Source organism: Myotis myotis, unplaced genomic scaffold (genome assembly GCF_014108235.1).
Source record: "Myotis myotis isolate mMyoMyo1 unplaced genomic scaffold, mMyoMyo1.p scaffold_m19_p_4, whole genome shotgun sequence".
NCBI classification, from domain to species: domain Eukaryota; kingdom Metazoa; phylum Chordata; class Mammalia; order Chiroptera; family Vespertilionidae; genus Myotis; species Myotis myotis.
In genome coordinates this window covers 60,897,582-60,911,490 of record NW_023416346.1, presented here as the reverse complement: position 1 = coordinate 60,911,490, position 13,909 = coordinate 60,897,582, and positions in this window count along the sequence as shown.

Below are 13,909 nucleotides of genomic sequence, written 5' to 3'. Positions count from 1 at the left end.
ACCAACCGCCACTTGGCAACATCTGAAAGCTGGTTTAAGAATATCTGGAAGTAATACAGTTCCTGGATTCTAAACACAAAGAATTCCAACAATTCCAACAAAATTGGAGTTGGTTATCCTAGATCCATTAGGGAGAAAAGTTAACCTGTTTGTTAACGTCAAGGAATCGTGTTGCTCAAAGTCAACACAACTCTGAAGATATAGAAAAAATGCACCTGGATCTGTAAGCCCAGTAAACAACCTCACTTGTGTGCTGCAAAGAGGATTATTGGCAAAGGGAGTCTTTAAATTACCCTTATAACATGTGTCTCTTTGGCAAAGCACCAAATGGTCCTTTCCTCAGTGGCCAAACTAATGAAAAGAGTGTACATCTACAGATGGCAACAAGACATATATTGAGCCAATTATTATAATCTTTTCTACCAATACTTATAGCATGCATCAAGCAGTTTTCAAAGTATCAGAAAGATATCCAGAAGATAAGCAGCAAAGGGCAGGTGTAGTCTGGCTAGTCAGAAGTCTGGATGGTTATACCTGAGTGATTAGGAGCTGGCTTAAACATTCATAGTTCATAACCTTACATGTAAGGCCAGCTCCTGACTAACTCTAAGCAGCTTTTTAATTCTCCCTGTTTAAGCAAGGCCCTCACCAAGTCAGTTGATGCTATACCAAAAATTATAAAGACTTGCTTATTTAAGATAAACTAATATATTATTTCTCTGCTTATTTATATTTTGAAAGAGGATTTCAAGCATACAATTTACCTTCAAAATTAACATACCTACAATAGGATACAACCTGGTTTAAAGTAAATTTCACTGAAATGGAAGCCAAAATTCTAGCTTTTTAGCAACTCATTGGTTTACATTGAGGAAGTTACTTTACCCCTATATTTTTTCTTCTGTGCAATGGAAGCTTTGAACTAGATGACCTGTAACTGCACTTATAGTAATAATGGTCTATTTTAACTTTGTTCAGAAGAAACTTAATCTACAGAGAATGTTGACACTGTTCACAAATTTTATTTTTATGGACATTAACACTGCCCTACACCATACACACTCACATCGAGATACTTGGGTGATAGTCTCAGCCATGTTACTAGATTACCTTGGGTAAATCACTTAACTTCTCTGAGTCTTTCTCTTTCTCTGTAAAAGTAAAGGGATGAAATGTCCCAGCAGTTTTCAAATGATGTTCCATGAAGGACTTGTATTACACATGCCTATAGAGCTATGAGTAGCTCAAGAACTACCATATGAGAAGGCAAGAGGGAAGACCATGGAGAAAGCCATTTGTGTGAGACCCTTGGACACCTATCCCTATCATGACACTAATCAGAGCATCTCTGTTTTTATCTAAATTACTTTTTGGATTAGCTAATATTTTACTTGAGAAGGAGATTCAATAAGGGAAAGGTAATTTGAAAACCATAGTACTAAGTTGTTCCCTGAGTTCAATTTTATGTAGAGTAAGCACTTACTATTTGTGAAGTGACTGATTTAGTGATTCTAAATCATATGCCAAAAAACTTTTTTGTGGAAAGGTCAGATAGTAAATATTTTAGGCTTTGTATGCCATTAAGTCTCTGTCACTATTACTAAACACTGCCATCGCAGTATAAAAGCTGCCTCCTTGAACAATACATAAAACAAATGCTCATGGGTGGCTGTGTTCCAATAAAAATTAACTTTTGAACCCTGAAATTTGAATTCTATGAAGTTTTTATGTGTCACAAAATACTATTATTTTTTGTTTTCTTCAACCATTTTACAATATAAAACCCATTTTTATTTATTTTAAATAATGTCTTATTTTATAATTACAGTTTACATTCAATATTATTTTGTACTAGAGGCCTCTTGCATGAAATTTGTGTACAGGTAGGGTCCCTAGGCCTGGGCAGTGATCAGAGCCATTTGGGGCCTTCCAGCTGCCAACAGGGGCCTCCCTTCCCTGGCTGCCAGCTGCCAGCTGCTGGCCAGGGCCTTCCTTCATTCTGTGCCACCCCCTGGTGGTCACCTCACATTATAGAGAGTGATCGTTGAACTCCTGAGGGAAGACTTTGCATATTAGCCTTTTATATATATAGATTAGTTTCAGGTGCACAGCATAGTGGTTAGACAATAATATAATTTACAAAGTGTTCTTCCTGATATATCAAGTATATTTTACCATATGTAGTTATTACAGTATTGTTGACTGTATTCTTTATGCATACTTCATATCCCTGTGAAAATTTTGTAACTACAAATTTGAACTTGTCCAGTTGTCTGGTCGTCTGTTCAACCAATCAAAGCATAATATGCTAATGATATGTTAAGGCTGCTCAACTGCTCACTATGACATACACTGACCACCAGGGGGCAGGCGCTCTGGCTGGTAAGTTAGCTTGCTGCTGGAGTCTGGCCAATTGGGACTGAGCAAGATGGGCCAGAAACGCCTTGGAGCCCTCCTGCAGTCCCTCCCCAGGTGGCCAACCTCCCCATCCCTCCCTGGCCCCAATTGTGCACTGGTGGGGCCCCTTGGCCTGGCCTGTTCCCTCTTGCAATCTGGGACCCCTTGGGGGATGTTGGAGAGCCTGTTTCGGCCCGATCCCACAAGCCAGGTTGAGGGACCCCATGGTGCAATAATTTGTGCACCAGGCCTCTAATTATTTATAATAGCCAAGTTATGAAACCAACCCAAGTGCCTATCAATAGACAAGTGGGGGGGAAAAGCTGTGGTACATATATTCAATGGAATATTACTCTGCCATAAAAAATGAAATATTATCATTTGCCATAGCATGAATGGACCTAGAGGCTATTATGCTCAGTGAAATAAGAGAAAGAAAAATAACATATAATTTTACTTATATGTGGAATCTAAAGAACAAAATAAAACAAAAATAAATGGACAAACAAAATTGAAACAGACTCATAGATACAGAGAAAGAATTGGTGCCAGAGGGAACTATGGGTGAAAGAGATGAAGGGACTAGGAAGTACAAATTGGTAGTTACAAAATATTCACAGGAAGGTAATTAAAGCATAGGAAATAATGTCAATAATACTGTAATAACTATGTGTGGTGCCAGTTGGAATGCTGGAAATATTGAGGAGAACACTATGAAAAAATGTTAATGATTTATTGTTAAATGTAAAGAAATGTTTATATTTATAAATGTATAAATATATGTATAGATATAGATACATATAGAGATAGATATAGATATATAGTAAGTCCTCACTTAACATCATTGATAGGTTCTGGAAAACTGTAACTTTAAGTGAAGTGACCATTTTTACCATAGGCTAATTCATATAAACAAAACCTAAATACCTGCCCTGACCAGTTTGGCTCAGTGGATAGAGCGTCAGCCTGTGGACTGAAGGGTCCCAGGTTTGATTCCAGTCAAGGGCATGTACCTTCGTTGCGGGCACATCCCCAGTAGGGAGTGTGCAGGAGGCAGCTGATCGATGTTTCTCTCTCATAGATGTTTCTAACTCTCTATCCCTCTCCCTTCATCTCTGTAAAAAATCAATAAAATATATATATATATTTTAAAAAGCTAAATACCTATGTCATATTTCTGGTCCCAAACATGATATGACTTTGGGTGATGAACACACAATCTAACATAAAGATCAGATATCATAGAAATGCAGGCTTGAAACTTATATAATATTCTTAACCAATGTCACTCCAATAAAATTAATAAAACAAAAAAAATCAAACTTCTAAAGACCTAAAACACTTATAGTATTAAACATTGAAATCAATGCAAGCTATACACACATTTAGGAAAGATTAATAAAAATAAGAACATTATTTTTCAACCTGCTTATTCCAGTTCAGGGTCCAGGATGATCAGAGCCTATCCTGGAAGCTCTGTGAAAAGCAGGAAATTACACTACACTGGACAGAATGCTCTTCAATTGCAAGGGCCAATCACACTCACTCCTATGGAACAATTTAGACACTCCAAGTAACCTAACATGTACAGCTTTGGGATGTGGAAGGAAACACAAGTACCCAGAAAAAATCTACACAGACTTCGGGAGAACATGCAAATGATACAGACAATGGCCCCAACAGGGAATCAATCTTTTTTTCTTATCAATGTTATAACTAAAGACATTGAACAAAATGATGTTATTTAAGGGCCTACTATAGATATACAGTGGTAGGCAGAATAATGGCTTCTCAAAGATGTCCACCTCCTAAACCCTAGAATGTGTGAGTATGTTGCCTTACATGTCACAAGAAACATTGGAAACATACATGTGATTAAAGCACATGTAATTATGCAATTTATGGGTGCTTTTTTTTTTGTTAATCCTCACCAGAATATATTTTTCCCATTGATTTTTAAAGAGAGTGGAAGGGAGAGAGACAAAGAGGAGAGAGAGAGAGGGTTAGAGAGAGAGAGAGGTAAGAAACACATCGATTGTTTGCCTCTCGCACATGCCCAGTCTAGGACCAGGGATCGAACCTGCAACCCAGGTACGTGCCCTTGACTAGGAATCAAACCTGAGACTCTTCAGTGTGTGGGCCAACGCTCTAACCACTTAACAAACTTGCCAGGGCAGCAGTTTATTATTTTTTATTCATTCTATTTATTCTTTGATCTTTTAATTTTTTTCAATTGCAGTTTGCAATCAATTTTATTTTGTATTCGTTTCAGGTGTACACACTTAACATAGGGAGATTATCCTGGGTTATCTGCGTGAGTCCAGTGAGATCACATGTGTCCTCCTATAGATGTGACTATAGAGAATTTGTCAGTGAGATGCAAACTTGTTGTTGGAAAATGAAGGAAGGGGTCATGAGCCAAGGAATGCAGGCAGCTTCTAAAATCTGGAAATACACACACACACACACACACACACACACACACACACACACACACACAGGGAAAGAGATTGATTATTCACTAAAGCCTCTAGATAGGAACAGAGTCCTGCTAACACTTGATCTTAGTCCAATGACACCCATTTCAGACCTCTAACCTACAGAAATTTAAGGTAATAAATTTGTTTTAAACCTCTAAATTTATGGTAATTTGCTACTGCATCTACACACACACGCACGCACATGATAGAGGATATTTATCAAAATATAATAGCAGTTAACTTTATTCGGTGTGGTTATAGACATGTTCATTTGTTGTTTATTTTTCTCTTTCCAACAATAAAATATTTCAAGCATACAGAATAAACAGAAATATACATATATAGCTATGATGTCTGTGGTCACCCCTCAATGTCCCACCGCCAGCCTGGTCGCCCCATATAGCCGGCTGCTCAATCATTTGGTCGGCCCTCACTAACCCCCCTGCCAGCCTGGTTGCCCCACGCAGCCTGTTTGGTCATCCATTCGGTTGTTTTGGTTGCAACGGTCACTTATGCTTTTATATATAGATTCCAGTAATAAGTAATTTGACAAATAATTGGAGCACAATGGATTAGCACTGAAATATAAAGATTTTTTTTTCTGTGGTAAGAACATTTAACGTGAGAGCTACCCTCTAACAAATGTTTAAGTGCTCAATACAGTAATATTGGTATCTATAGGCAAAATGTTATACAGTGGATATGTAGAATTTATTCAACTTATATAACTGAAATTTGATACCCCTTGAATAGCAATTACATTTTTCCCTCCCACAAGGACCTGGCAATCAGCATTCTACTCTTTGATTCTATGAGTTTGACTATTTTAGATGTCTCATATAAGAGGAATCATGTAATATTTGTCCTTCTGTGACTGGCTAATTTTATTTAGCATAATGTCCTCAAGGTACATTCATGATGTCACAAATGACAGGATTTACTTCCTTTTTAAAGCTAAGTAATATTCCATTGTTATATACTACATTTCTTTAAAACATTTATTAATCCATTGATGGACAGTTAGATTGTTTCCACCTCTTGGCTACTAAGGATAAGGCTTCATTGGACAGGAGGGCAACTATCTCTTTAAGATCCTGACTTCAATTATTGTGGATACTAGAGGCCCAGTGCACAAATTCTATTGCATGCTATTGCCTCCTTTGTCAAATACTAATTGAGTATAATAGCTTGGATAGATTTCTGGGTTCTCTGTTCTATTGGTCTATATGTCTGTTCTTGTGCCAGTACCAGGCAGTTTTGAGAACTGTGGCTTGGTAATACAGTTTGATGTCTGGTATTGTGATCCCTCCACCATTGTTCCTCTTTCTCAATGTTGTTGCAGCTACTCAGGGTCTTTTTTATTACATATGAATTTTTGGAGAAATTGTTCTAGGTCTTTGAGTATGTCGTTGGTATTTTAATGGGAATTGCATTGAATCTATAGATTGCTTTGGGTAGTATGGAAATTTTAATGATGTTGATTCTACCAATCCATGAACATGGTATATCCTTCCATTTGTTTCTGTCTTCCTCTATCTCTTTTTTCAAAGTCCTGTACTTTTCTCAGTACAGGTCTTTTATCTCCTTAGTTAAGTTTATTCCTAGGTATATTCATTTCTTTGGTGCAATAGTAAATGGGATTTTTTTTTTAGTTTCTGCTTCTGTGAGTTCATTATTGGTATATAAAAAAAGCCATAGATTTCTGGGTGTTAATTTTGCATCCTGCTACATTGCAAAATTCATTTATTAAATCTAATAGTTTTTTCATGGAATTTTTAGAGTTTTTCTGTGTACAATATCATATCATCTGCAAATAATGACAGTTTTACTTCTTTTCCGATTTGGATGCCTTTTATTTCTTCTTCTTGTCTGATCTCTATGGCTAGCACTTCCAGTACTACGTCTAAGAGGAGTAGTGAGATTGGGGATTTCCATCTTGTTCCTGTTCTTATAGGAAGTGGTTTTAGTTTTTACCCATTGAGTATAATGTTGGCTGTAGGTGTGTCATATAAGGCTTTTATTATGTTGAAGTATAATCTCTCTATTCCCACTCTGCTGAGAGTTTTTATCAAAAAGGGTGTTGGATTTTGTTGAATGCTTTTTCTGCATCAATCAATATGATTATATGATTTTTGTCTCACAATTTGTTTATGTGATGTATCACGTTTATTGATTTACAGACATTGTACCAGACTTGCATCCCTGGAATAAAACACACTTGGTCATGGTGTATGATCTTTCTAATGTAATGCTGCATCCAATTTTCTAGAACTTTTTGAGGATTTTAGCATCTATTTTTATCAGAGATATTGGCCTGTAATTCTTTTTATTTTTAGTGTCTTTATCTTATTTTGGGATTAGGGTAATGCTGGCTTCATAAAGAGAGCATGGAAGTGTTTCTTCCTCTAGAATTTTTTGGAATAGTCTGAGAAGGATAGGTTTTATTTCTTTGTTAAATGTTTGGTAAAACTTCCCTGTCAAACCATCTGGTCTAGGACTTTTGTTGGCTGAAAGTTTGTGTTTGTTTGTTTGTTTTGTTTTGTTTTTATTAATGTTTCAATTCTATTAGTAGTTATTATCCTAGTCACATTCTGTGATTCTTCCTGATTGAGTTTTTGAAGGTCTTATTTTTCTAGGAATATTTCCATTTCTAATAGGTTGACCAGTTTGTTGAAAAATCATTTTTTACAGTATTTTTTTTACAATCCTTTGTATTTCTGTGGGGTCTGTTGTTATTTCACCTCTTTCATTTCTGATTTTGTATAATTGGCTACTCTCTCTTTGCTTCTTGGTGAGCCTGGCTAGAGGTCCATCAGTCCTGTTTATCCTTTTAAAGAACCTGCTCTTGGTTTCATTGATCTTTTGTATTGTATTTTTGGTCTCTATGTCATTTATTTCCACTCTGATCTTTATTATTCCCTTCCTTCTGCTGACCCTGGGTTTTCTTAGTGCTCTCTTTCTTTTCTTTTTTTAAAAATATATTTCTTTATTGATTTCACAGAGGAAGGGAGAAGGAGAGAGAGATAGAAACATCAATGATAAGAGAGAATCATTGATCGGCTGCCTCCTGCACGCCCCCTACTGGGGATCGAGCTCGCAACCCAGGCATGTGCCCTTGGTTGGAATTGAACCTGGGACCCTTCAGACTGCAGGCTGATGCTCTATCCACTGAGCCAAGCTGGCTAGGGCTTAGTGCTCTCTTTCTAATTCTTCAAGTTGCGTAGTTAGATAGTTTATTACCAGTTTTTCTTTATTTTTTTTTTATTTTTTGACGTAGGCGTGTAATGCTATGAACTTCCCTCTCAGGATTGCTTTCACTATGTCCCAAAGATTTTGGATTGTTGTGTTTTCATTGTCATTTGTTTCCAGGATGTCTTTTATTTCTCTTTTGATCTCTTTGGTAACCCAGTCATTGTTTAATAGCATGCTATTTAGCCTCCAAGTGTTTGAGATTTTTGATTGTTTTTATTTGTAGTTGATTTCTAATATTATGCCATTGTCTATCTTGAAAATGTCCTATGTGAACTTGAGAAGAATGTATATTATGTAGCTTTCGGGTGAAACGTTCTGAAGATGTTAAGTCCACCTGACCTAGTGAGCCATTTAGGATTGCTATTTCTTTGCTGATTTTTTCTTTATAGGATTATCCAGTGGTTTCAATGTGGTACTAAAGTCCCATACCATAACTGTATTGCAGTCAATCTTTCCCTTGATATATTCCAGGAGTTTTATTTATATATTTGAGTGCTCCTGCGTTGGGTGCATATATGTTTACCAGAGTTGTATCCTCCTATTGTATTGATATCTTTAGTATTATGACCTGGTCTTCCTTATCTATTGTTATGGACTCACTTTGTGGTCTTGTTTGTCAGATATAATTATTGCTACCCCAGGTTTTTTGGTTGTTTTTGTTTTTTTTTAATTTTCATTTGCCTGAAAAAAAATTTCCATCCCTTTACTTTCAGTCTGTTTGAGTCCCTTGTTCTGAGGTGGGTCTCTTGTAGAAAGCATATATATATAGGTCATGTTTTCTCATCCATTCAGTCACTCAATGTCTTTTGATTGGAGCATTTAGTCCATTTATGTTTAAAGTTATTATTGATAGGTACTTGTTTGTAGCCATTTTTATTTTTTGTGCCTGTGTTCCTTCTTCCCTCCTTTTTTCCCTTCTTTTTACAACAGTCCCTTCAGCATTTCTTGCATTTCTGGATTGGTATTGATAAATTCCTTTAGCCTTTTTTGTCTGTGAAGCTCCTGATGTCCCCTTCAATTTTGAATGATAGCGTTGCTGGATGGAGTATTCTTGGATTCAGTCCCTTGCTTTCCATTACTTTGTATACTTCATTCCATTCCCTTCTGGCCTGATGTGTTTCTGTTGAGAAATAATTTTATAATCTAATGGGAGATCCTTTGTAGGTAATTCTCTGTCTCTCTCTTGAGGTCTTTAAGATTCTCTCTTTGTTGTTAACATTTGTCATTGTAACTATGATGTGTCTTGTTATGGGTCCTTTGGGGTTCACCTTGTTTGGGACTCTCTCTGCTTTTGTGACTTTTTTCTTTCCCAAATCAGGGGAGTTTTCTGTCATTATTTCTTCAAATAGGTTTTCTAATCCTTGCTCCTCTTCTAGTCCTTCTGGCACCCCTATTATATGTATGTTACTTCATTTCATTTTGTCCCAAAGCTCCCTTAGGTCCCCTCCTGCTTTCTATTTTTTTCTTCCATTGCTGTTTAGCTTGGTTGTGTTTCTCTGCCCTATCTTCTAACTCACTAATTTGGTCCTCCACTTCTTCTAGTCTAATGTTGAAACCTTTCATTATAACTATAGGCACTACGTTATATAACAGATCTCTATAAAATGCTCATTTAGAATAACTGAAACTTTATACTCATTCAACAAAAACTCACCATTTCCCCTAAGCCCTTGAATACTACTAATAGGTTAAGTGCATCTGTGAGTTTGACTATCTACATCCCTCATTTGTGTGGAATCATGCAATATCTGTCCTTCTTCTGTGGCTGGCTCATTTCACTTAGCTAAAAGTCCTGCAAGTTCATCCACACTGTCACAAATGTCAGAATCTACTTCTTAAAGTTGAATAATAGTCCATTGTATGCATATATACCATATTTTATTTATTCATTAATCTGTCTATGAACACTAGAGTTGTTTTCATACTTTTGTTATTGTGAATAATGCTTTATTGAGCAGGGGATTGTAAATATCTCTTTGAGATCCTGATTTCAATTGTTGGATATATACCCAGAAATGGAAATGCTGAATCACATAGTAATTCTAGATTTTACTTTTTATTTTTGAGGAACCTCAATATTGTTTTTCCAAGCTGATACACCATTTTTATCCCTACTAATACTGTTCAGGCCTACAATTTCTCCACATTCTTGCCAACACTTGTTATCTTTTGTTTTTTTGATAATAGCCATCTTAACAGGTAATTTGTATTTGCACTTCCCTTATAATAAATGTTGTTTAACATCTTTCATATACTTGTTGGTCTTGTGTATGTTTTCTTTGGATAAATATATGTTCATGTCCTTTACCCATTTTAATTTAATTTTTAGATTTTTGTTTTGTTTTGTTATTGAGTTGTAGGAGGCTCCTTATACATTTTGAAAATTAAAACCCTATCAGATATATGGCTGGGAAATATTTTCTCCCAATCTTTAAGTTGCCTTTTTACTCTGTTTATTATTTTCTCTGCTATACAGACGCTTTTTAGTTTGATATGGTTCCACTTGTCTATTTTTTTTTCTTTTGTTGCCTGAGCTTTTAACATCATATCTAAGAAAGCATTGATATGAACAATATCAAGAAGCTTTTCTCTTATATATTCTTCTAGGTTCTTTACAGTTCCAAATGTACATTTAAGATTTTAATCCATTTTGAGTTGATTTTTGTGTAAGGTATAAGGTAGGGGTCCTATTTCATTTTTTGACATGTGTATACCGAGTTTTTCTAATACCATTTGAAGAGACTATCCTTTCCCCACATTGTGCATTCTTTGCACCCTTATCAAAGCTAGGTTGACAATACATGCATTGGTTTATTTCTGGGTTCTCTATTCTGTTTCAGTGGTATATATGTCTGCCTTTATGCTAGTATCATGCTGTTTTAATTACTTGTAATATATTTTGAGATCTGGAAGTGTGATGGCTCCAGGATTGTACTTATTTATCAAAATCATTTTGGCTATTTAGGGTCTTTTGTGGTTCTCTATGATTTTTAGGATATTTTCCTATTTCTGTAAAAAATGCTATTAGGGGGAGAAACCAAGATGGAGGCATAGGTAAACACCGGAGATTGCTGCCTCGCACAACCACTTCAAAAAAAGAACTAAAAGACGGAATGGACATCACCCAGAACCACAGGAAGGCTGGCTGAGTGGAAATTCTACAACTAGAAGGAAAGAGAAAAGCATACCGAGACTCAGAGGAGGCGCAGTGTGGAAGTAAAATACTAAGGCATGGAGGTGCATGCGGAGTGGGCTGGCAGCTGAGGGCGCGGTTGTCGTTTTCAATCGGGAGGGAGTCTCAGGCTCTGAGCTCCAGTTCCGGGCAAGTCTCTAGGGACCCAGACTCATACAGGAGAAGTGGGACTGTCCGGCATTGGTCGGAACTGGAGGGCAGCTTTCTCTCAGAGGGGCTTGCAGTGATTACCGGGACATTGAGAAGTAAAGCCTCTGAGGACAAGACTGAGAGCAGCCATAACTGCTAGCCCCGCCCTGTTGATCCCATGGGACCCGCCCTGCCCAAGCCCTGCAGGAAGGCTTTTGCTGGATAGCCTCAGGCAAAGGCTAGATTAGCACCTCCCTAGAGATCCAGGAGCCAGGAAGCCCAGAGGTCATAGGGGGACCATCCAGTTTGAAGCTCTGTGGAAACATAAAGGACACACTCAGGGGGCAGACTCAGTGAGCACCAAAGCCCCATTGAAGCAAGTCTTGCCCCAGAGGGGTGTCTCCAGCACAGAAGTTCTCCCACTGCAGACACAGCTGATTCTCACAGACAATTGGCCTGGAGGCCAATTCCTCCCAGTGATACCTACAACAATCAAGGCTTAACTACAACAAGACTGTACACAAACCTCACAAGGGGGTGCACCAAGAGTGTCCTCCTCAGGTAACTGAGGAGGCTGAACCACTGGGCCCTAGAGGACACTTAGCACAGAAAACCACTGTATCAACACAGGGAAGCATAAAAAATGCGGAGACAAAGAAAAAGGACACAAATGACAGAAATGGAGGAAAGCAAACTACTGGATATAGAGTTCAAAACCACACTTTTAAGGTCTTTCAATAATTTTCTAGAAACTGCCGATAAACTTAATGAGATCTACAAGAAATGTAATGAGACCCTCGATGTTGTGATAAAGAACCAACTAGAAATTAAGCATACACTGACTGAAATAAAGAATATTATACAGACTCCCAACAGCAGACTAGAGGATTGTAAGAATCAAGTCAACGATTTGAAATACGAAGAAGCAAAAAACACCCAACCAGAAAAGCAAAATGAAAAAAGAATCCAAAAATACGAAGATAGTGTAAGGAGCCTCTGGGACAGCTTCAAGCACACCAACATCCAAATTATAGGGGTGCCAGAAGAAGAGAGAGAACAAGATATTGAAAACCTATTTGAAGAAATAATGACAGAAAACTTCCCCTACCTGGTGAAAGAAATAGACTTACAAGTCCAGGAAGCGCAGAGAACCCCAAACAAAAGGAATCCAAAGAGGACCACACCAAGACACATCATAATTAAAATGCCAAGAGCAAAAGACTAAGAGAGAATCTTAAAAGCAGCAAGAGAAAGACAGTCAGTTACCTACAAGGGAGTACCCATACGAGTGTCAGCTGATTTCTCAACAGAAACTTTGCAGGCCAGAAGGGAATGGCAAGAAATATTCAAAGTGATGAATGCCAAGAACCTACAACCAAGATTACTTTATCCAGCAAAGCTATCATTCAGAATTGAAGGCCAGATAAAGAGCTTCACAGATAAGAAAAAGCTAAAGGAGTTCATCACCACCAAACCAGTATTATATGAAATGCTGAAAGGTATCCTTTAAGAAGAGGAAGAAGAAGAAAAAGGTAAAGATACAAATTATGAACAACAAATACACATCTATCAACAAGTGAATCTGAAAATCAACTGAATAATCTGATGAACAGAATGAACTGGTGATTATAATAGAATCAGGGGCATAAAAAGGGAGTGGACTGACTATTCTTTGGGGGGAAAGGGGTGTGGGGGGATGCGGGAAGAGACTGGACAAAAATTGTTCACCTATGGATGAGGACAGTGGGTGGGGAGTGAGGGAGGAGGGGAGGTGGGAACTGGGTGGAGGGGAGTTATGGGGGGAAAAAGAGGAACAAATGTAATAACCTGAACAATAAAGATTTAATAGAAAACTTTAAAAAATGCTATTAGGATTTTAATGGGGTAGTATTAAATTTATAGATTGGTTGGTGTAATAAGGTCATTCTAACAATATTAAATAATCCTGTCCATGAAGACAGAATGTCTTCCATTCATTTGTATCATCTCTACTTTCTTTGATCAGTGCATTGTAATTTTCTGTGTACAGGTCTTTTACCTGTTTGGATAAGTTCATTATAACTATTTTATCCATTTTTATGTTACTGTATATGGGATTGTTTTTCTAATTTTTTCCAGATGGTTAGTTGTTAATGTATAGAAATGCACCTGATTTCTGTATGTTGAATTTGTAATCTGTAACTATATGTTATATGTTTATTAGTCTAAATGTTTAATGGAGTCTTTAGAGGTTTCTACCTAAAGGATCATATCATTTGCAAACACAGATAATTTTACTTAATTTTTTATTTGCATTCTTTTGATTTATTTTCTTTGGGGGGGGGGGCTCATTGCTCTGAAAGGGATTTCCAGTATTGTGTTAATTAGGTGGTGAAAGTAGGCATGCTTGTCTTGTTCCTGATGTTGGAGGAAAAGCTTTTATTTTTCATTTTTAGTATGATGTTAGTTGTGGGCTTGC